Raw genomic sequence first — 4,903 nt, forward strand, 5'->3', positions numbered from 1 at the left:
TGAAGGCATGAAAAACAACATAGCTCCCAGGGAAGACAACATTCCTGTTGAGGTCTTTAAAGAAGGAGGTCCCTTTCTCTATCAGAAACTCCACAAACTCATCAAAATCTGTCTCAAAAAGAAATACTCGCAGACCTGAAAGACTCAATGATTGTCACCATGGACAAGTGGAAAGGAGACAAGTCTGACTGTGGAAACCATTACGGCATTTCCTTGCTGTCTACTGCAGGAATGGCTCTTGTATGGATTGCCAACAACCGTCCGAGATCACTAGCAGAAATCATCCTTCCTGAAACCCAGAGTGGCTTCCGGACATCATGTGGGAGAACAGACATGATCTTCACTCTCCGCCAACTGCAAAAAAAAGTGTTGAGTGGAACATCAACCTCTGTTCCTTGCCTTCATTGACTTGACAAAGGAATTCGACATCTCATGCCTACTTCTGTGGAAGATCCTGAGCAAAACGGGCTGTCTGGAGAAATTCATAGCTTCTCCACGATGGCATGTGCACCACAGTTCTGATGAATGCCACAAAAGCTGAAGCCTTCAGTATTCAGTCATGAGTAAAGCAGGATTCGTGATTGCCCCTGCACTCTTCATCATCTTGTAGCAACAATTTTCCACCTGATTGAGGACAAGGTGCCACTATTAATTGATATCATGTGTAGAACAGATGGAAAGCTCTTCAGTCTGAGCTGACTGAGAGAGCCAAGAGGAAAATCACCACTACTTTGCTCCTGGACTTCCAGCATGCCAATGTCAGCAACATGGCATCCTTTACAGAAGAAAGTCTTCAGAAAATCCTTGAAACCTTTGACTAAGCCTACATGAAGTTTGGTCTTCACATCAGCCTGAAGAAGACACAGATCTTGTATCAGCCTCCACTGAACATTGTCAATCCAAATCTTTGTTCTGTGAGACTACACGGATGGGACTTGGAGAATGTGACCCACCTTCTATACCTGGAAAGCCTTGTGCTGTCAAACACTGACATCAATGATGAGATTCAACACAGACTCAAGTGTGTAGGAACTGTCGTCATTGGAGACATTTGGCACGTGATGACAATCCTTCTCTACATGCTGTCATTATGTCATTATTAACCCCGGTGTACAGATCTAAGTGCTGGACCACCTACCGCTGCCACCTGAAGGCTCTCAAGCGATTCCACCAATGTTGCCTGAGGAGTGTCCTCTGCATCAGTTAGGAAGACTACCATACCAACATCAGTATCCTGGCTGGAGCCAACCAAGCTCGATAGCATTGAGGTTGTTGTCGTCGTCATCATCAAGAACCAGCTTCAGCGGGTGGGTTATGATGTCAGGATTGATGACAGCCAACTTTACAAGCAGATTTTCCACACAGAGCTAAGCAAAGGAAAATGGTCCAGATTAGGGCAGGAGAAATGCTACAAGGAATCGCCAACTGACTCAGTTCTTCGCACGTTCTTGGAATGCAGCCATGCCAGCTGCTATAACAGCGATGTGTGACATCACATGGGTATGGAGGTTCATAACTCCACCAGTGTTGCTCTTCAGTATAGAAGGGACAAAGCACGCAGATGAGGGTGACTACCGCCGCCAGGTCGACGAGTTGGTGAAGTGGTGTGCCGAAAACAACCTCGAGCTGAATGTCGCCAAGACAAAGGAGATTGTAGTCGACTTCCGTAGGAATAAGACTCCAATTTCACCTCTGGTGATAAATGGCTCTGAGGTACAGTTTGTAGATACATTCAAGTTTCTCGGCATCCACATCTCCAACAACTTCACCTGGTCGGTGCATGCCGAGCACTGCATTGCGAAGGCCCGATGCCGGTTGTTCTTCTTGCGGTGGTTGAGGGGATTCGGCGTTGACAATGGTCTTCTCCTGAAATTCTATCACTCTGTCATCGAGAGCGTCTTGGCGCTCTCGATTACAGTGTAGTACGGAGGAGCTACCATTGAAAACCATAGTCTTTTGGATGCCGTGGTTTCCACAGCGTCAAGGATTGTGGGAGTGGAGCTTCCTCCGCTGAATGATCTATACTTGCAACGCATGGAGAGGCGAACTGGAAAGATTCAGGCTGACAAGTCTCATCCCGCCAACGAACTTTTCAAGCTACTCCCATCAGGTAGAAGATACCGGTCATTAGCAACCACTTCAACCAGAGCCTACTCTGGATTCTTCCCCTCAGTCGTCCGCCTGCTAACAAGCAAATTGCAGTAGAGTATTTACATATGATTTATATTTATTGTAAAATCATCTCGTGTCAATGTGGTGAATGTATTTATTATGTAATGTTGTATTTTATTTTCCAAGAGAGCGCATAGGACCAAAATGATTTCCACATTGTATGTATCTGTATATATGATGAGGCGAATAAACGATGAACCTGAACCTGTAAGCGTCAATCAACATCCCGGATTGGTATTGGAACCCGATACCGATCGGAACCTGAGTCCCTCACAGCAAGAAAGTCATGGGATTGAGTCCCACCTATGGCCTTTGTGTGGAGTTTGCATGTTGTCCCTGTGTTTGTGTGGGTTTCCTCCAGGTGCTCCGGTTTCCTCCCACATTTAAAGACATGCAGGCTAGATGAATTGGAAACTTTATAATTGTCCAGGCATCACTTGCAAGAGATGTCTCGAGCTCAATGGGACTAACCTGGTTAAATTGAATATTAAACAAAGTCCCTCTTTCTGGGGCCGAGTGTTGATGAAAAACTGATACCCACTCTCTTTCCTCAAAGGTTGTTGCAAAGAGAAAATAGTCGCTGGGGTTTTATTACATCCGCCAAGGACATAATAAAATCATTGCCATTTATTTATTTGTCTGTCTGTCTGTTACCAGGATTACATCAAAACTACTGAATGGATTTTGAGGAAAGTTTCACCACAGATGGATATTAAGCCATGGAAGAACCCATTACATTTTGGAGGGGATCTGGATCCAGATTCTGTATCAAGCTTCATTTTGTATAGGCTTTGAAGGATTACTGTCAGGATTATGTGAAAACTACTGCACAGATTTTGATGAAATTTCCACCACAGCTACATATCAGGCAGTGGTGGGCACTGTTCTGCTAATCTGCTAACCACTAATTAGCAAAGCTAACTTTTTTGTTAGCTATCTTCGAAAACCATCCGTGGACCAATTAGCTTCCACTAAATTTAGTTCCGCTAACTTTTAGTCCCCTAACATTTTTTGCTGGCATAGTGAGTAAAGGCAAACAGTCAAAAACATTTCTGAACCCTAAAATCATACATGTTGGTTCATGTATGTTATGTGTTTTGTAGCAGTCAGACAGCTATGAGGAGCCTAGCTCAACCCTACCCCAGCAGAAGGGGCCAGGTTGCCAGGCTGCTAGAAAAAAAGGCATTTACATTCAATATACACAACATACAGTGCCCCAAACTGTGGCAGAAGACATCTAAAGCAAAGCAGTTTTGACTTATGGTTTTGATTTATAAACTAAATTCCAGACAGTTTATTGAAATTGTCAACTCTGTCATTTTTACAAAGTGAAAATACCATGCATATCTTTTAGTTTTAAAGTAATGCGCTAATTCTGAAGGTTTGAGCATTAACAGAAACAGATGCCAAAACCAACACACACATTACAGTAACTTGTGTGTTGGTTTTTATAAATAAATAAACCAACCGACCAGTTATAAGAGGAGTCTCATTTTCCCATACTGCCTTTTGACATCTGTGTGTGTTAAAGCTAAAACCTTCAGAATTAGCACATTACTTTAAAACATACGTGCGATATTTTCACTTTGTAAAAATGACAGACTTGACATTAATGTTGATGAACTGTCCGGAATTAGTTTTGTTTATTAATCAAAACCATAAATGAAAGCTGCCTTCCTTTTTATGTCTCCTGCTACACATCGGTACTGTTCCATGTTGAAAGTAAATGACACTTCCTTACAGTAGTGAGCAGGGCGCACAAAGACAGACGCTCTGAATCATTGTTTGCGATCACTTTTGTTTCGGTTGCATCGGTGGTGCTTAAACTCAAAAGTGGCTTGTTGATAGCTGACAGTGTACCGGAGTAAATACTAAAAGTTAGCGGTTAGCTGTAGCTTCCGCAAAATGTTTTAGCGGACAGAACTGAGGTACAAACTGTTTAGATGCTTCAAACTAAAGATAAACTCCACCCGTAGTCAGCTACCAGTAAACAGCTTCTCAAGTACCACCTAACCTACAGGGTTTTTTTTTTTTTTTTTTTTTTTTTAATCTCTCCCTGTTCTGCCACATGCTGATGAGCTCTTTCAGGTGTCTTTTAGTACTTGGACGGCTGAGCACCCCTTGACTCTGCTCTTTGTATCCTCTCTACCCTTTCACTTTTCTTCCTGCTAATGTACTGATACACATGAGCTTCTGATGTATGAAAGTTCAGGTTTCTCTTCTATGCATTATTAATATCACTTGTCTGTTCTCATTTTCTTTCTGAGGGCAAATTAATTGGTTACTAATTAGCGCATAGTGCTAATTTTAGGTTGGAACTTGCTTTCAGACTGAATTAATGCTTGGCGAGGGGTGGGGGTGTATGTGGGGGGAGACATGTTCAGAGTGTTGCCTCAAGAGTTGTTAAATTTGAAGTTGGTTTGCATGTATAAAGAAGTTGGATTTAATTCTGTTGTGTTTGTGATGATTTGTGTAGATTATTGTTCAAAGTATTTTTTATTTTTTTTTGTCCAAAGTTTTAGTTCCACGTGTGTGAGCAGTCATTCTGTGGTTTCCTGTAACAATACCTGGGATCATCTGACACAGTCGAGATGTTCTGTCCCTGACTTAAAGAAATGCAACCACTGATTGAACACCAGAAGAAAAATTATGGCTGATGTTTCTATGGTGAGAGGGAAAACACTCTTTTATCGTACTGTGATTTGTTTTAATGCATCTGACATGTTAATAA

This window comes from Thalassophryne amazonica, chromosome 3 (assembly GCF_902500255.1).
Source record: "Thalassophryne amazonica chromosome 3, fThaAma1.1, whole genome shotgun sequence".
NCBI lineage: Eukaryota > Metazoa > Chordata > Actinopteri > Batrachoidiformes > Batrachoididae > Thalassophryne > Thalassophryne amazonica.